A 20,365-nucleotide genomic window follows, 5' to 3' on the forward strand; every position below is an offset into this window, starting at 1 on the left:
TGTGTTAAGCCACTGAGCTGTGGCATGATTTATTATTATTATTATTTTTAAAAAATGTTTTTATTTGATTTCAGAGAGAGGAAGGAAGAGGGAGAGAGAGAGAAAAACATCGACGAGAGAGAGTCATTGATGGGCTGCCTCCTGCATGCCCCCTATTGGGGAGTGAGCTGTGCATGTGCCCTGACCTGGAATTGAACTGTGACCTTCTGGTTCATAGGTCAGCGCTCAACCACTGAGCCATGCTGGCTTGGCTGGTATGATGTTTTTATGCAGCAGCAAACAACAAATTCCTTTGTTCCCTCATATCTAATATCCCCACCTCCAAAGTTCCTGGAGATCCAACTGCAATCGAAACACATTTAGAATTGAACTGAAATTTCTTCTCCCAAGGCTATTAAAATTCTCCATAACTTCATTTCCACGGCTTATCCACCAGTTATTTCTGGTAGTTTCAAACGTGAGTTTCTTTTCTTCCATTGAACGCTCTCACTCACAAAGCTCTATCATCTCTGGGATGTAAGATTCTACATAAAGGGTGGTTGCCATTTTCATAAATGAGATTTATTAGTTTTATTACCTTAGATATTTAAAAAATGATCCGAAGCTTCTCCTATCCCCTTGGAAAATGCCCTTGGGTGCAGATTCCAATACTGGCATTCTATCCAGGAAGATTCAGAGGATGTTCAAAGGGTGCATGTCTCTGGCCTCCCCGATTCCCAGCAAGACCAATGAGGGCAGCTCTGCTGCTCCAGCAGCTTTGCCAGTGAGCAGACTAAGGAGGGAGGAAGTCCCTGAGAACGGAGCAGACAGAAAAGAACTACCGCCAGGATGGGACACAAAGAGCCAGGCACTGGTCATTGCCTGATTTAACAGCTTTATGCAGGACCTGCAGTGCACGGAGGTAGGCACTGGGCTCAGGATGTGAGGTCCTGGGCAGAGAAAGAAGAAGGTAAGGACCCATCATTGTCCATCAGGTAGACAAAGCCACGGTAAGATCATTACAATAATGGGAATATGTATAACGTCCAACAAAAACCAAGAGGAGATGAGGTGAACTTGCCAGATGTTTGTTTGTTTATTATTTATTTATTTTTATTTCTAGAATCTGTTTGCCTGCAGGTTTCTTTGCCATGGAACTTGTATAAGAACCACCTTCAAGGTGATGATGGCAGCTGTTCAATGTTGAAGGAGGAGGAGAAGGGACAGAGGACCAGAGGCAAATCCACGCTCATTTAGGGCGCAGTACTACAGGTTCCCGCCCCCAGGGTGAATGAACAGGCTCGGATGAACACCTGTGTGTGAAAATCCTGCCCCGGGGGCTGTCTGTGGTGGGAAATGCCAGCTAATCTTGTATGCCAGCTGTGGCGCAATGTTCCGAGTGCTTTGCAAATATCACTCATTAAACTCTCATAACAACTTAAAGGGGCAGGTACTGTTATTTTCCCCATTTCATAAACAGAGGAACTGAGGCACAAGAAGAGTCAGAGCTGGATTCACACCGGCAATCTGTCTCCAGGCTATGCCTCTCCATAGTAACCCCTCACCTGTCCCGAACGTCAGCAACAAGCATGTTTATTCTTCACTCCAGCTGATTCGGAATTCTGATAAAAGATAGCAGAATTTCCAGCCTTTTAAGCAAACCATACAATTCTAATGCCAGTGAACTTGCTATTACAACCCAACTTGTGTCTGTGCTTGGTCGATATGTTAAAAACAAGGCAATCAGGGGTAGGCAGACTCAGATATTTTTAAGTCGAAATAAATTTTAATATAATAGTTTGGAATGCAGTACATTAGGTTTGCTCCTAATTGCCGGGGGTGGGAGGGGGGTAAGGGGGAGGCAGACCAGTTGATTGTGCGATGGCATGGACCATTCAGTGTTATGTATTACACCTGGGACCGTTCTACCAGGCTCTGCACATCCTCGAGGGAATCTGTGCAGCCCATCACAGGCTTACTTTAAATGTCAGCTGCTAAGAAAAGGAGAGATTCGGAGTCTCACATCAGCTGGACTGGACCAGCCCTTCCCTCTGTAATCTGGGGCTCCAGATAATTGTGTAGGTAGAGAAAATTCTTAACCCATATAAGAACGAGAGAATCAGGCAACGGATACTGCAATCTTTTCTCTCTTGGGGAAATCTCTGCAGGGTGCAAATGAAGCAGGAGGCTTCCTAGGGACCCTCTGTCTTTCCATGAGTTGCATGTTTGCCTTGTGGAGGGAGTGGCACAGCTTTCAATGAGCTGAGGGTGGTGAATGGACGACTGAATATTCAGAGACACACAGAACACTACAGTCCTTTTACGTCTATCATGGGGGTACAGCCTCCCATGGAGTTTCCCCAGCCTATTTTCAATGCCATGGTCACTGGGGTTATGATCACAATGTATTTTGATCCCATTTTAAGAGGCATCATTCCCCGGCCTCCCCTCCTCCCTTATAAAATCTCTGAAGTTGGTATGTGTCTTCAATTGTTAGCACCTTCCAGGCGCTGTCATCTTGGTGGCACATGAAATGTGTTTCTGATAAGGGATGGGACCTTGGGTGAATAGGGTGAATAGGGTGTTTGTGAAGCACACCAGGGCACACACATGAGGTGGCTTGGCTGGAGGCAGCCAGCCTGGGGCTCGTGTGTCCTGGTCACACCCGTGATTCCCTTGTGACACTAGGAAGGCAGGGTTGCCTCCTCCAGTCTCAGCCACCCTGTCTGTGAACAGTGGTCCCGACATCACCTTTCTGAGGAGACGCTTTTGTGGGCTGTCTGTGAGTTACGCCCATAAAGCCCTCCCTATATAGGATGACAGCAGAGAATCGTAGTCACTGCTGTTCGTTTTACGGGGCCAGGGCTTGGGGGAGGCGAGGGAGGCATTTATTTACTTTGGTCACAAAACTTAAGGGGCAGCCAAATCTCAGTGATCAGGACACATAACACTTCCATGCAATATTTTTAAGAAGTCAAAATGAATGACAGAAGAATCCAGGAAGACAAAAGGAAACATTTTAAACAAAGACAGGATCTGGCCTTTCATCTTACCCTCCTCTCTGCCCTGCGGATCCCGTCTTGATTTTCTTCAAATATTGCATTAAAAATATATCTTATTTCTCCGTTTTTTGGTGTCCCCTTAAATTTTGCACCCGAGGCTAGCACTTCACTTTCTTCACCCTCGTCCTGACTCTGGTTGTTTCTGATTCTGTGCTGTTGGTAGCGCTCCTTTCATGCCTGCACTCATTCACTCGGCCAGCCCCGATCTGGGCCAGGTGCTGTGCCCGTCTCTGAGGAAACAGTGATGAGACACAGCACTGGCCTGTGCAGAACAATGGCACACAGACAGGTGCCCTATATATTCCTTAGGGGTGTTTCAAACGCATCCATTCATTGATTCATTCCACAATGGACCTCCTCTGTCTCATTCAGGTACACGATATGCACCAGGTACAACAGGAAATTCAGGAAGACAGGAGTCACTCCTAGGAGGGTCACTATTTCCCCCAAACACTCATTTGCAGTGGCCTACCAGGAGGAGGTAATGAGAAATCCTTTAGGAATTCCAAAATTGCAACGGCTATGTCAAACACAGCGCCTAGCACAGTGCCTGCACCTTAACATTGTGGACCAGTAGTTTTATTGCTAGCTTTACCCAGTGGCCAGATAAGTTTATATTGAACGAATATGAAAAACATTTTCCATAAATGTTAAAGGCATGCCTAAAAATTAAATACCCATTGCATTTTGAAGTTATTTATTACATGTTCTTACAAGCCAATATCTTTTTAAAGTACGATACTTTGTAAAACACTGTGTAATATGAAAACACGAGAATTCACGTGATCCGTCCTCAATGTGTTAAGACACACTCACTAAGTGATTGTGAAATGACTGTTCAAACTGATAAATTCCTATAAGTAAGATGAAGATGAATAACTTATACTCTGCCCATATGGACCGTCCCCTTATTTGCCCTGGGTGCTTGGCTTAGTGCAATGGAAGAATCAGATTTTGCAGTCGGCAGATCTGAGCTTTAAACTTGGCGCCACCACTTATTATCTGTGTGATCTCGGTCAATTTGCTTGATCTTTCGGAAACTGCCACCTGAAGAAGGTTAATAGCGCTAAACCTGCAGATCCACAGTGAGTCTGGCTCAGAGGAGACACTCTGTAGAGTATTTCTTTCCTTCCTGCTTTGTTTTGGAACTCGCTGGAGGTGCAGGTCAGAGGCCAAGTCAACCCCAGGCAGAGAAAACCATCTGGGAAGGGAGCAGCGAGATTTCACGGCTGCTTTCATGCCCAGGGCTCTGACCACACCGAGATGGAACCAGTCTGTTTCTCTGCGTTGATACCTTGTAAGCAAGTTGGCTGTGGGTTCTGAATAATTCAAGTTCATTTCCACAAGACGGTCACAAATGCATTGGCTTCTCCAGGAGAGATGCCAAGCTGGGGCCTGGAGAAACGTGGGCCTGAGACCTGCTTCAGGGACAGGGAAACACGTGTGTGAGCGGGGAAGTCCTGAGCGCTACAGCAGAGATGCAAATTGGGGCTGTGTCATGAAAACAAAAGTTAAACCATAAAAATGTCACTTCATATGCAATTTAAGAGAGATCGATGAGAAATAAACTTTAGGAAACTGCTCACATATATCAGTGCATTACAGGTGCCTGGCAAAACATTTCTACGAAAATATGCAGTGCAGTGTATGTATAAATCTGCCTTGAGTTTTATGGTTCCATATACACAGTTATAATGTACATAAAGTAGAGGAACATGGAGAACCAGTTCGTTGCTTTAACCCACGGTGGTCAAATGGACTTGGAATAATCCATCAAGGTTACATAGCCTCAAACAAGTATAATCACCGTCTCTCAAGGATCCAAGTGGCAAGGGCAGGTCTGGTCACATTCATTTTACAGGATGGTAGGCAGGTGGGGAACAGGCTATGGTTTTTTAAAAATATATTTTTATTGATTTCAGAGAGGAAGGGAGAGGGTAGAGAGAGAGAAATATCAATGCTGCCCTACACTGGGGATCAAGCCTGCAACCCGGGCATGTGCCGTGACCAGGAATCAAACCGTGACCTCCTGGTTCATAGGCTGATGCTCAACCACTGAGCCACACCAGCCGGGCCAGACTAAGATTACTTGACCACTTGCAATGGACCAGGTTTCTGTTAAGCACATTACATCCATTATCTCACTTCAGCCTCACCCCGCACCCCAATTCTATGAGACAGGTACCACTGTCCCCATTTCACAGGTGGGAGAACTGAAGACCCATCTGTGAGTTACATAAGCAAGGACACATAGGCAGCAGACACTGCACCAGAATGGAAGCCTCATGCAAACACGGGTCTTGTACACCACTCTCAGCTCTTAGAAGAGCGCCTGGCACATAGTGAGTGCTCAATAAATACCTGTTGAGCAAGTGAGTGGAGATGGAAAACCCAGGTTCAGCTGAATCTGTCTGGCACAGGGTCTTTGCAGTGATGAGAGGAATGAATGGAGCAGCTCACCTGTGCAGAGGAGAGGACCCATGGGTGCAATGAGAGCTGCAGCCTCTGAGAGGGCAGGTTATGGAGACCTCTCGGGAAACCCCCCAGTTTGAGGAGCACGCTGCCTCTCCTCGGCAGTGCCTGCCCAGACCTTTCCTCTAGCCCAGGCTTTACTAAATGGTCCTACTTTGTACTCCCACAGTAGCCCAGAGCAGCAACATGGAGGCCCCACTGAACCTAGAATAAGCATGATGCTCAGAGGCACCAGTTCCAAGTCTCGGCCCTGCCACTTACTAGAGATAAGACCTTGGAGAGGACCCTGACACCCTCCAAACCTCAATCCCTTGTCTCTGAAAATAGTACATTAACTCTCATCCTGTTATCTTCCAGGCTGCCCACCGCTCTGCACAAGTCCACACCCTGTAACCTACAATGTGAGTGGTGGCAACACAGCAGTCTTCCTCCTGGATGAAGCGCAGGAGAAAGAAGCCACACAGGGAGCCGGAAACACCTGTGTTCAAGTCAGCTCTGCCACCTGCAGGCTGTGCGTGGTCTTGCCTCAGTGTCCTCACGTGTAAATGGGAACAAAAGGAATATGTACTGTTAGGGTCCTCCCGAGGCTGAAGTGAGTGAACACATGCAAAGCACTTAGAAGGCATGTGGGAAGGGCTGGAGAAATATTTTATTGTTATATTAGGTTAGTTTACCATTTTTTATTCTGTATTAAACCAACCTATTTTAGGGTCAGTTTTCCTTACTAGATTGGAAGCTTCTAGAAGGCAAGGATTATGCCCACTTACCTATCTATCACTATTCTCCCATGGTAGGGCCAATACTGACTCTTGATAAATATTTGTTGAACTGAACTGAGCCAGCAGTTGACCAAATAAAATGCTGAGGCTCCAATTTGAAAGGACTTTTTAATTGCTGCTCGCCTTTGGGTCATACAATTAAGTAGAAGAAATACAGAGGCTACACTGTCTACCCAAGACCCAGTATAATGCAGCCTTTAAACCTTCCAGGGACAGAGTTAGAATCTGGGTCATGGAGCAACATGCTTGTCGGTGATGGCAAGACAGGATGGGGATGGGTGGGGTGGGTGCACTTTTGTTCTTTTTAACATTAAAAGGGCACACACTTTTTTTAAAAAAATATATTTTATTGATTTTTTACAGAGAGGAAGGGAGAGAGATAGAGAGTTAGAAACATCGATGAGAGAGAAACATCGATCAGCCGCCTCCTGCACATCTCCTACTGGGGATGTGCCTGCAACCCAGGTACATGCCCTTGACCGGAATCGAACCTGGGACCTTTCAGTCCACAGGCCGACGCTCTATCCACTGAGCCAAACCGGTTTTGGCGGGGACACACTTTTTATTAAACTTCTACACTTTACTCTCTTCCAAATTCTAAAAAAAAACACCCAACTTTTGTTTCTGCTTATGTACAAAACAAAGAAAACTATTAAAGCATCACTTTTGTGATAGGAAAGAAGGGGAAAAGTTTCACCATAAACAAAGGAAACTGTACCTGGAGGAAAGAAATCAAAGGGGCACTGACTCTGGTCTGGGGCCAGGCCATCCCAACATGAACCCGAGCCCTTCTTGGTTCCAAAGCGAACCTGCCTGGGGGGAGAGGAAGCAGCCTTCTTAACTGCTGAAGTAACAAACAGAGCGAAAGCCCTAATGATCGCAACAACATAAACAGCGTGTGGGCTTTCTGCAGCCGTCTATCCACCCCTTCTCCAGGTTCTCTTCCTCAAGAGAGGGGCCTCATTATCCCTGGAGCTGCAGAAGGTGAGGTCAAACTTACGACATCACGATCAGGGAGAGCAGTAGGAAAAACAGCATGATGATGATGATCACCAGTAACACCTTATCCTTGACCGTGACGATGCTGCGGGGCAGGGCCGGGTAGGACTGCTGGCTAAGGCAGCGGCTCAGGCAAGCCTCATCGGAGAGGTAGTTGTTTTTATTGCCCCAGCACCCTCCATAGATAAATCGATCACAGGAGTTGTTCTTGGCATCAAAGTACCAGCGTGGGAAGGATGCGGGGCAAGGCCCGATGGCCACCTTGGCAGCGCAGTATTCTTCGTAGTTGAAAATATCGCTGGAGGGGCCATCAAAACCCTGCCTTCTGGGGACACTCGGGCCAGAGGAATCTGCCGGGCTGCTGCTGGTGGCTGCATCGTCCATGGCATGCCCTGGGATATGAGCACACTTCTGCAGACACTTCTCCTCGGTCAGGTAGTTATTGCTGCTCCTTCCGCAGCCTCCATATACAAACTGCTGGCAGGATCGGCAGGTGGCATTGCCCCACCACCTGTGGAGGGAGGCCAGGCATCGCCCCACCACCTTTGGAACTCGGCAAAAGTCGTGGATGTCTCGCTCTCCACTGGCCGCCTTGGCCCCAAAGAGGAGCAGAGATGCCAGCAGGGCGAGGAGCACCTGCACCGTCTTGGCCCACAGAGCAGCGCCATGACGGGCTGGACTCCGTCTCAAGTTCAGGTGCGGATGGATGCTTGCTTCTAAGTCTCCAAAAGCCCCTCTGGTGCCTGGACTCTGCCTCCTCTGCCCACAATGGGGGAGAATGGCCTCACTGGCCCCTTTGCCCCCAGTGACTCTCAGCGACTCTCCACCATTCAGAATGGAGCCAAGCGCCTCACCCAATCAATGCTCAGTGGGGGCTGGAGCCAGTGGCTGCCTAGGAGGAGCTAGCGCAGGTGGCAGTTACCCTCTGGGGAGGGGGCAGGGCGCACAGAGAGCAAGCACCTGGATCACTATTGACTAAAAGAAGCAACAAGCAACAGGCTTTACATATAACCAGTGCTTTCCTCCCACACACAGAGCTCTGTGGTCAAAAGGCTCTACCTGACAGAAGTGGTAAGTAGACATTTCAGTGATGTGAAAGAAAGGCATGGGATGGCTCATCAGATATTAGGTCAGTCCTCAGGCTGGTCCAAGCACTAGCTGATGACTAGGTATGAAAGGAAGGACAGGCTCCTGGAGGAACTTAGCAGATTGGCAGGAAGAGGCTGGCCTGCTATTAGGTAACTAAAGAAAACCAAGGGCCTAAATGGAAAGGAAGACTGAAACTCAGAAAACTTCCAAACAAAATTGTATACAAATAGAATTCTGGTAGAGGGATCCTCATGCAAATCAATTCTGGGAATTAGCAACACAAGCACTGGATGAGCAGTGGGGTCCTTAACATGTAGATGAAGTGTTCTGGTCAGACGGGGTGGGAGGGGACTGGCCTCTACTGGGTAACTTATTCCTCACACTGACCCCAGAAAGTAAGCACTGGCCTCCTTTACAGATACCAACTTGGGACCGAGGAGATAACCAGCAGCTTTGGCATCTGGCAGAGATGGATCTGGGGTCCATTACTTAACTGTGTGGCCTTGGACAAATCATGGCAAGCCTCAGGGTTTCCACCTGTCATCGGAGCGAACGACAGCACCCACCTCACTGGTGAGGCTGGGAAGGCACTAACTGGCAGGACAGTGTTCAACATAGAACCCTGTGGGTTGACTGTTTCTTTAGTTCAAGACACAGCAAGGGTAAGGCCCTCAGTCCAGCTCCTCTCCAGCGGATACCAGTGTCACTGAATCAGAAGATTGGAGACCAGGTTTGTCCGTGGTCTTCCCACTATTGTGGTGAGTGGAGGTGACTGATTGCCCAAGAAGCTTCAAACACAAGTACGATGTACCAATTATAGTACTATTATAATACCGGGCATTTGCCTATGTTTTATTTAATTTAGGCATCACAGAAATTCAGGTTGGGATAATGAACTTCCAGATTCTAGACTGACAGAGGTCAAGTAAGTTGCCTGAAGTCACACAGCTGACATTCAAATGCAGGTCTGAGTCTAAATACTGTGTGCAGGGTTAAGCATTTGGGCTCTAGAGTTGGAAGGATCTAGATTTAAATGCTAGGCCTGCCTCTGAAGAGCTATACTGTTCCATCCCATGTAAAATGAGAATAATAGCTGTATTCATCTCACAGAGGAGTTGTGAAGGTAAATTGAGATAAGGCATCTGATTGACTTGCACAAAGTAGGTGTTTCTTCAAGTTTTGTTGCTCATTACTACTTTTTACATGTACTACTCCTACATCACGCCATTTACATAATTCAGATGTTCCCCATTTCCCTCATTTTTAAGAGAACAATGGCACTGCGCATTTTTAATCTAGACATTCTAATCTGTTTCACCTGTTTTATTTCAGCAAGGAAGTATCCTATTTAGAAAAAGGGGGACTTTATCCTATGTCCTTGGAAAAATGGAAAGGGGGTACATAGATAGATAGCTCCATAGAGCTCGAGACTCCTGCCAGACATTAGCCTGAATACTAATATATTAGTTGTTTAATAAAAAGGAGAATATTAAAAAGGTCCCGGTGATATTTAACTATACAATAAAACCCATAGAAACTGCTGGATGGAGAGCGGGAGATGAAATACTGCCGTAATCTAATCATGCTGGAAGCCCCAGGAGCTGGGGCCCCTCAGGCTGTGCTGTGTGAGGCTGGTCAGTCAGGGGCATGGCTGGGAGGCCAGATGCCGTCCCTGCTTTAGTGAGTAGCCCCACTCCCTGTGTCTGAGTGCTGCTCTTTGCAGTGCCTGCCCCACTGAGCCCTTTAAGCCAGCGGTTCTCAACCTGTGGGTCGCGACCCCTTTGGCGGTCGAACGACCCTTTCACAGGGGTCGCCTAAGACCATCCTGCATGTCAGATATTTATATTACGATTCATAAGAGTAGCAACATTACAGTTATGCAGTAGCAACGAAAATAATTTTATGGTTGGGTCACAACGTGAGGAACTGTATTTCAAGGGCCAGAAGGTTGAGAACCACTGCTTTAAGCGGATGTGCCTGCCCACAGGGGAATGCCTCCATACCCTACCCCAGGCCCTTGCCCTGGACTTTCCTTGGCCCGGTCACCACCGGCACGTTTACTCCAGCCAGTGCTCCTCTCCACTCCCCGTCCCCAGGTTCATTCCCGCTGGCTCTGTGTCCACTCCTGGCTTCCCCGCTTTGGTGATCCGTCATACAAATGTGTTCTCTGACTCAGTCTGCCCCTGCCTCCAGGTTCACTTCAGATATTTACCCTCCGGTCTCGGCACTTGGCCTTGGATGAGAGGCACCTTCTCCCCATCAGGATTCCGGGGGGGACGTTCTGCTTGCTCCACGGTGCTTTCCTTGCATCGTCCGCCTGAAGGAAGTTAGTTTTGCCAACCTACATTCCAGAATGAGAAACCGAGGCCCAGGTACATGAGCTCACAGTGCCGGGGGTGGGGAGCTGGGGAGGAGGAGGGGCAGTAGCTTCACCTGCTGGGCGCGGTTCCTTTGCAGTGAGGTCAGACTCTCTCTGGCCACTCTCCTGAGAGGAGATGCAGGATTAGGACCGGGCAGCAGACAGCAGTGTGCACTGTGGCTGGAAAATGTCTCTCTGGGGGAGAGTGGATGCATTTCTGTGCTGTTTTTATCAGGCAGCAGGCGATACACCTCTTGGGTTGATCAGTCTGGAGTGTGTGGTGTCCGGGGGCTGGTCTTGTGGGAACGTCCCGTTTGCTGGGGAGCTTGGGTGAACGGAAGAGCTAGCTGAGAAGTCACTTCCTAGTGACACCAGCCCGAGGGGAAGGCACGCTCTGCCCCGGCCTGCAGAGGGCAGTCCGGGAGGGCAGAGGCGTCAAGGCCCTGGTTCCCCTCCTGCTCTCTTAGAAGAGGGCACAGGGTGCAGGGCATCCCAGAGGCTTCTGAGTACCTAGCTCATGCCATGAGAGAAGGAATGGAAGCCATATCTGAGCTTCAGACGATGCCCACAGGGGATTCAGCAAACCAGGGAAAGACATAGTCACTCATTCACTGAGCCTGCGGTGCATGCGGGTCCGTGTCGCAGGTGCCAATGGGAGGTGCAATTCTCATCCCATGTTACAGAGGAGAAAACTGAGGCACAGAAAGGTTGTGGAACCTGCCCAAGGTCACCTGACAGTCTGTGTTCTTATGCTCCCTGCCTCCCTCCAATTCGGCTCCATGGGAGACTGAGAGCCGAGCTCAAGGAGGAGAGGAGGAAAGAGCATCACTTTGGATTTATACCGCCCTGGGTGTGGCTGGGACTCTGCACCCTGCTGCTTGTGACTTTCACAAAATCACTCTATTTTAGTTTCCTCCTCTATGAAATGGGGATATGCCATTTTGAGGAGTTATTATGACGAGGGGATAAAACAGTGCGACCCATCAAGCCTACATTAGCTCTTATTATTATGGGGAAAGTACTTTGAACTATCAGATATTTTTAACTCCACCATGGCAAGATTGTAATACACACCATCATTTTAAAAAAGAAAAAAAATGGTGACTATGAAATGATGCCACACCATTGACTATAAGACATATCTCAAATTCAGTGATGCTAAAATGCTCAATATCCTATCACATACCTATATACAAACAACCGAAGGAGACTCTAGGGCAGTGATGGCGAACCTTTTGAGCTCGGCGTGTCAGCATTTTGAAAAACCCTAACTTAACTCTGCTGCTGTGTCACATATAAAAATTTTTTGATCTTTGCAACCATAGTAAAACAAAGACTTATATGTTTGATATTTATTTTATATATTTAAATGCCATTTAACAAAGAAAAATCAACCAAAAAAATGAGTTTGCGTGTCACCTCTGACATGCGTGTCATAGGTTTGCCATCACTGCTCTAGGGGCCCCTCCCCTCAGCCACCACTACAGCATGGATGGAGAGCAATGCAAAGAGATGAAGACAGAGCAATTGGTTTTAAAAGGAGTGAAGAGCCCAGACCACAGGGAACCGAGGGGCCACACCTAGAGGTCCACCTGGGCAGGCTTTCTGCTGGTCAGCAGTGCATGAAGGCCATTAGTCCTGGCTAGTCTCTCCATCATTTGAGCTGCAGGGTTTATAAACAGCTAAATCTGGCTCTACCTCAAAGTGGCAAGGAGGTGTGATTCCTTCCTTGGGTGGACCCTTAAAATGTCAGAATTTGGACAATGTGAGTAACCCATGGATGGGAAGAGACCACAGAAGGCAGAAGAGGAAAAAGCAGTGAACTCAGAGCCTGCAGACTCTTGCCCTGGCTCCAGCTTCCCTGCCTAATTAGCTACAGGACTTGGGCTGCTTGGTCCACCTTTGGACCTCGGTGACTCTGGCTACCAACGAGGGGATGAAGTCTGTGTCTACACTCAGGGCAAATGCGCAAGGGTTAGTATTAGGGACCTGGACTTCGCAGTGCGATCAGCATTTCCAGCCTGGCCCCGGAAAAGCTCGGCCCTTCACTGCTTGAGCTTTCTCCCTGAAAAGGGACTAACACGCTGGCGGGAACCATCTTCCTAAAGCAGATCCAACTCGAATGTAGTGGAGATTTGTCTTTCATCCCCCAAAGCAGCAGTGGGAGAGGCGCTGCATTCTAAACTCTTGTTTTAGTTTGTTTTCCAGTGGAGAGTCTGGTTATGTAAGGGGTCACCCCTACAAAAACAGATGAGAGACATGTCGACAAAATAACTACGACGACTCCCCAAAGCCCCGAATGCTTACCGTAAGACCACAAAGAGCGTAGAGAGGATCCGCATAAAAGGACCGATAGCTGTAAAGTAAGTGGCCACCGAGGAGCATGGAAATCATGATATGATACACAAATCCCCAATAAACAACCAGAAAATTCAGATCAGGACACTGGGGCCCTGAGAAGGAACATAATCTGCACATTGTGGCAGAGGGAGGACTACAAAAAAGACTGTCAGACTCTAAGCAGTGGTTCTCAACCTTCCTAATGCAGCGACCCTTTAATACAGTTCCTCATGTTGTGGGGACCCCCAACCATAAAATTTTTTCGTTGCTACTTCATAACTGTAATGTTGCTACTGTTATGAATCGTAATGTAAATATCTGATATGCTATATGTGTTTTCCGATGGTCTCGACCCACAGGTTGAGAACCGCTGCGAGTCTAAAGGCTGCTTTTCCCCATGTGCAGTATACACCTTTCACCATGTGCTACTGGTTTTTTAAAAACATATTTGTATTGATTTCAGAGAGGAAGGGAAAGGGAGAGAGGGATAGAAACACTGGTGATGAGAGAGAATCATTGATCGGCTGTCTCCAGCACGCCCCCCACTGGGGATCGAGTCCGCTACCCGGGCATGTGCTCTGACTGGGAATTGAATCATGACCGACTGCCTGGTTCATAGGTCGGCACTCAACCACTGAGCCACGCTGGCCAGGCATGTGCTACTGATTTCATCAGACAAAATAACGACCCTGTATTTTAGCAGAAAGAGCCTTCGTTAGCCGAGAAGCACCATCATTAGCCTAACAAAGTTCACTCTTAGGAATCCCAAGAGCTACGCCATCAGGCACTCTGGAGGAAAGTGGTCCCGGCGCCGATACTCGCCGAATTTACCTGCCATGCTATGGCCGGGCCACGCATGACTTCACTTTCTTCTATTCTAGCACCAAACTGCTGTCAGGTTTGGGGGACGAGCAACATCCCCACGTTCTGTTCTGTTGCCATAGCCATCTCCATAGGAGAGGGCTGAAACTAGAAGAGCCTGTTTTTATGGTTGGAATGATAGAAGGGACAGCGGATGACACAGGCACCATAGTCTGCTTCCGTAATTTGACGATTTCTGGTCTAGTCTGCAGGAGCAAGCACAGTAACAATCATTCTGATTCTGTGAGAGTCTCCCCTTAGAAAAATACTCATTGTTCGCAGTTAGGGTTGAGAGGGGATGAGAAACCGGGGACTTCCTCTTTAGCGCCCATCCCTCGCCCTGCCCAGCGCCCATGCCCTGGAAGTTGGGGAAGGTCTCAGTAACCTCAGTGTTCTTTTCCGAATAGTCATAACTCTGCGCCTGGAACTGTAACTATATTATTACGTAAATCACAAACTGGAGCAGGAAAGAAAGAAGTCCTCAAAAATCTCTCTGGGAACCTCTATCAGAAACGCAAACCAGAGAAGTTTCTAGATTGTAGGTAGGCAGAGAGAAAACCATCCTTCCCACCTCCATAAGCAAGAGCAAAGGGATATGAGCATTAAAAGCAGAAGAAGAGCGTGCAGACTAGAGCCTCGCTTTATACTGAGGAGGCCAGGCGCGACGTACCTGGAGCTCTTACCCTGTCTGGCTCTGTGCAGGCCATTCCCTCTGGGAGGATGCGGAACATGTGCCCCGTGCAGAGACACATCCTACCTCTGCCACCAATTCTGTGTTTTCCTGAACCGAGTTCCAGCTACAAAATACTCAGCTGCGGTGTAATCGCTCGCTTACAGCTGACAACGTTAGTCATTTCATTATACACACTGGAGAGGGGGTATATAAAAGTTGTTTACAAGGGCAGAGCGGCACTTCCGAAAGCTGGCTTGAGGGGCTCCTTCCACCTTGCCATGTTTTAATTCTTCGAACCTGCAGCAACAGTTCCGTTTTTATGACTGCCAGCACAGGAAGTTATTAAAGCACTTGGCTCAAATGTGTCTTGGTCCCTGCCTCTGCTGGAATGCTGTAAACGGTTACAGCCAGATCATTTGTGCAATCCTATGAAGAGAAACGTCATATTGGAATAATTTCTGTGGCTGGTGGGGAGTTAACGACAGACTGTGCGTCTAGGCCAGGGGTGGGCAAACTTTTTGACTCGAGGGCCACAATGGGTTCTTAAACTGGACCGGAGGGCCGGAACAAAAGCATGGATGGAGTGTTTGTGTGAACTAATATAAATTCAAAGTAAACATCATTACATAAAAGGGTACGGTCTTTTTTTTTTTTTTTTTTTAGTTTTATTCATTTCAAACGGGCCGCATCTGGCCCGCGGGCCGTAGTTGCCCACGGCTGGTCTAGGCCATACGATGCAGTGATTGACAGCATGGCTGCTGGAGTCAGCTTGAATCCTAGAGCTGCCTTCTGAAACCCTGTGTCTAAAAGTCTCAGTGTTCCCATCTGTGAAATGGGAACAATAGCAGTACCTGCCATAGAGGATGTGGTTGGAATTAATGAGGCATGTAAAGCACAGAGTAAGTGAACAATAAAAGTCACTGTTCTTGAATTAATATCATCAGTTCTGCATCAGAGCAGGGTTCTGGAATTGGTGGCAGAATTAAATTTGATGACCATATCCCCCTGTTGTAATCACTTGCTTATTTTTTAACAACTTTATTGAAATATATTTGACATGTAAAATTGTATATGCTTAAGGTATACAACTTGATGTTTTGATACATGCATTGAGAAAATCACCATAATCAAGCTAAACAATTTATCCATCATCTATACAAAGTTGTTTTTTATGTGTATTATGTGTGGTTTGCAAAGATTGAGGATGCATCCTCTTAGCATATTTTAAGTGTGTAATATAGTATCATTAACTATTGTCTATGCTATAGACTTAACTATTGTCTATGCTGTAGACAATAGTTAATATTGTCTATATTAACTATGCTGTACATTGGATCCCAGAAGTCATTCATTTGTGTAACTGAAACTTTGTACCCTTTGACCAACATCTCCTCATTTCCCCCCTCCTGTCGTCTCCCCTCCCTTGCCCCTGGAAACTGTCATTCTACTCCCTGCTTCTACCAGTTTGACTGTTTTTAGATTCCATATCTAAGTGAGATCGTGCAGTACTGTCTTTCTGCGTCTGGCTTATTTCACTTAGCAATACCCTCCAGGTTCATCCTTGTTCCTGCAAATGGGAGGGTTTACTTCTATTTTAAGGCTGAATGATATTCCAATCAGTCTCTCCTTTCTCTCTCTCTCTCTCTATCTCTCTCTCTCTCTTTCTCCCCGCCCCACCCCGCTTCTCTCTCTGACATTTTCTTTATCCACGAAGCCAGTGGTCGGCAAACTCATTAGTCAACAGAGCCAAATATCAACAGTACAACGATTGAAATTTCTTTTGAGAGCCAAATTTTTTAAACTTAAACTATATAGGTAGGTACATTGTTATTAACTTAATTAGGGTACTCCTAAGGCTTAGGAAGAGCCACACTCAAGGGGCCAAAGAGCCGCATGTGGCTCGCGAGCCGCGGTTTGCCGACCACTGCACTCGTCCATAAACAGACACTTGGGTTGTTCCCATAGCTCGGCCCTTGTGAACAATGCTGCAACAAGCATGAGGGCGCAGTTACCTCTGGGAGATCCAGATTCATTTCCTCAGGATATATACCCAGAAGTGGGACTGCTGGATCATACGGTAGTTCTCTTTTAAATATTCCCAGGAACCTCCACACTCTTTTCCTTAATGTCTGTAATCATTTTCTTATGGGAACTGAAGGGGAACAATCGACTCCATCTTTTTCTCCCGTGATCAAAGGGTTGCAGACAGTGGCAAGACTGACACTCCTCCCTGGCCTCATTGTGAATGTGTGAAGGCCTGGTACACAATGGTCAGCATCCCGCACTAGAATGTTAGCACCTCCCCAGTCACCATGTTTGTTATCTTCTTCCCTCAGACTGGCATTATAGGGCCTAGAAGGGTGTCCGAGATCATTCTCTTGGCTGGGTCTGCAAGTGACCTTGGGGGACCCACCCACCCTGTGAGAACATGAGCCTTTGTGCCATGTTTCTCAGGCCACTTGAGAAGCTATGAATATTGGAGTTAAAAGTGCTGGGCTCAAGTTCCAGCTCTGCTCTCTATAATGATTGGACAAGTTACATAAACTCTCTAAGCCTCAGTTTTCTCATCTGAAAAATGGGAAAAAATACTTCACAGAGTTTTTGCTAAGACTAGAGGACATAACACAAAAAAGCATTATAAATTGTAAAGAAATACATAAATGTTACTTATTACTTTTGGTAAGCAGAGCTGTCATTGTCCGACTGGTTCCTTATGTTAAGAATTCTGAGGTTGAAGATTGCCACAAATCACATTCAAATAAATGTTGTATTTTTTAAAAAATATGTTTTTTTTATTGATGTCAGAGAGGAAGGGAGAGGGAGAGAGAAACATCAATGATGAGAAAGAATCATTGATTGGCTCTCTCCTGCACGCCCCCTCCTGGGGATTGAGCCTGGAACCTGGGCATGTGCCCTGATTGTGAACCAAACTGTGACCTCCTGGTTCATAGGCCAACACTCAACTACTGAGCCACACCGGTTGGGCAAATGTTGTATTTCTTACTCAAAGGTCAGAAGCAGTGGAGTCGGATAAAGATAGAGTACAATGGTGAGAGGCAAGGCATCTGGTGCAGGCCACACTGGACTGCGTGGCTGTTGAAAGGGAAGTAAGGCAGGGAGGGAGCAAGGTTGACTGACATCTGATGTATTAGAATTAAACTTCACAATTTTCTTCATTCCTCCCAGACTTATCCCATTTCATCCTCATGCTCTTTCCAAATCCCATTCCCAGAAACCCTTTCTCTTCTGATCTCTTGAGACACTTTGGAATTTAGCAGTCATCGAACATTAATTTTTAAGTGGTAGATGCTTTTAAAGGGCCCGGCACTGACCCCATAAAATTATTCCTTCCTATTTAGAACCATCCAATTACGGAGAGGCTCGAGCGCAGCCAGATCTGCAATTCTCTCCGCCTGGCCAGTCCCAGAGACCTCGTTTGCAACAGTCTCACGTTCTCTTTCCCCGAAACACCTGGCAAATTGAGCAGCTGGACGTCTGACTACCAGCAGTGGCAAGGAGACTGGGCCAAATGCGTGATGTACGTTTTGATGTCATGGAGGCCATGGGCCCGCCATGTCATTCTGCAGAACTGCACGGATAACCATCTGAGGAAAGGACGGACTGGTGGGGATAGCTGGCCACTGGCCACACTCACTGCTTTGAGAGAATCCAGAGGATGCATGCTTCCCCCAACATTAGCTGTCCCTAGTCATTCCCAGTGATCTTGACTTTGAATGTCCAGCAGGAAGCAGGTTTCCTCTGCTTCCTAACTTTCATCCATGGGGCAGAAACACGCCATGCACTTTAATGACATATGTGCCCATGACAACATAGCAGTTATTGACTTCTTTCCCTTATTAAAATATCACTGGAGGGTATTCAAGGATGGGCTGAGAGTTGGAAGGAAAAGGAAAGAAACTGAGAATGGGACCAAGAGATATTGCACTAAGTACTAGATTCGCTCCTCCTCCCCACTTGCCACTGCTTGTGAGCTGCGTTGCTCCTTCTGATCCAAGAACAGACACTATACTCTTTGAAATTTTAACACAGAACACCTCCCGTGCCATACATGAAGCTATTGCCTCAGCTCCAAATCCAGCTTCCCACACTTCGTTTTGTGATGCTGGGGCTCTGTGCTGGAGCCAGGACAGGTTCTGCCAGTAGGGGGCGCCAGAGGAGACTGGGAGGCCAGACAAGGGGAGAGAGACTGCTACCCTTCAGGTCCGCGTTGTGTTCTTGGCAACATGTTGCTGGTATCCTTTGCTTTTTCATGCCAGCAGCAGCCATTCCTTCTTGTAAGAGCAACTTTAATCAGCGGTTTTCCTAACATTGCAGAACCAGCATCACGGAGACCCCTCTGAGACATCGGCACCATCTGAGGCTCCGTAGGGGTTTGGGTCCTCTCAGCTGAGGGACAACAGCGCTGGCCAAAAGAGACCCATTTCTCAGAGGCCTGAGTTCCAGCTACCTTGCCCGTGCTTGTAGGTTTTACTATTTACTCCTCTAGCTTTCCCTGCCCTCGAAGTGGTATCTGCTCCCTGCAACTGTTGCCTCTGTGATACCTTTGCCTTTGCAGGCATCTCATACCTGGTTAACCATGCTTTATACTAACTAACTTCCCTCGGTTAAAATACCTGGTGTGGTTTCTGTCTCCGGACTGGACTCTGACAGACGCACCACTTCTGTGCTCTGACGTGCCTGGCAGTGAGAACTAGTAGTATTATGTTTTAATCAAAGACACAACTGCATGCTCTAAGCAGCGGTTCTCAACCTGTGGGTTGCGACCCCTTGAGCGGTCGAACGACCCTTTCACAGGGGTCGCCTAAGACCATCCTGCATGTCAGATATTTACATTACGATTCACAACAGTAGCAACATTACAGTTATGAAGTAGCAATGAAAGTAATTTTATGGTTGGGTCACAACATGAGGAACTATATTTAAAGGGCCAGAAGGTTGAGAACCACTGCAAGGAATATCTGTTGAAAGCCCATGAGAAACAGCTGATATTTGAGAGAGATAATCAAGGAACCATAGTAACTATTCAGACCTAAAAATTCTTCATATTTTATTAAACCAAATCGCCTGAAAGCCACATGCTGGGATTGTGGAGGTACATGCCTAACTCCTAGAGCTACTGGGACTGTCACCTGAGAAAACTAGCGAGTTGTAACTGCTCAAAAATACTGGGTAATTGTGTGTGTGTGTGTGTGTGTGTGTGTGTGTGTGTGTGTATGTGAATACTCTTTTTAAAGCAGGAAAGTGAATGTGTTATTTCTTGCAAAGTTGTTCCAGAGAGGGGTGCCACTGTATTTGGAGATTTAGGAAAACAACATTGGAAGCTGTATCCCTTTCCTGGTTTTGCCATACAGAATTAGCAAAATAGAAAGGAGACGTTCCTTGTAGCCCAAGAAGAGAGGCCTTAAAGGGACAATAGGGAACAACTTAAGTCTCTAGTTATCTTCAGAGAGCTGAGGTCGATGAGAAGAAATAAGGCATATTTTATGTGGCCCAAGAGGTCAAATGAGGGCTGATAGAAGGAAAAGAATAATTTTTTGCTTAAGATAAACAGGAATTTTATAAAAGTAAGAAGTATACAAAGGCATACAGCCTAGGAAGCAGTGAGTTCCCCATTAGGTGGGGTGAGCAATCAGAGGAAGGTATCTGCTGGGCTAAAGTAGAATGTCTTTGAGCAGCAACAGAGGTTATTAAAGTTCCTTTCAAACCCAAGGCTATTTAATTCTCTGATTTC

General features: G+C 47.0%; 1 protein-coding gene and 1 pseudogene across 2 annotated transcripts in view; both read right to left on the reverse strand.

Moving 5' to 3' along the window:
- The window catches only part of CA10 (carbonic anhydrase 10), a 406,232-nt gene that overhangs the window by 193,016 nt on the left and 192,851 nt on the right, over window positions 1–20,365 (reverse strand). The window lies entirely within an intron of this gene.
- LOC132218489 (kunitz-type protease inhibitor 2-like) lies at window positions 3,140–7,959 on the reverse strand (annotated as a pseudogene).

Source organism: Myotis daubentonii, chromosome 16, assembly GCF_963259705.1.
Source record: "Myotis daubentonii chromosome 16, mMyoDau2.1, whole genome shotgun sequence".
Lineage (NCBI taxonomy): Eukaryota > Metazoa > Chordata > Mammalia > Chiroptera > Vespertilionidae > Myotis > Myotis daubentonii.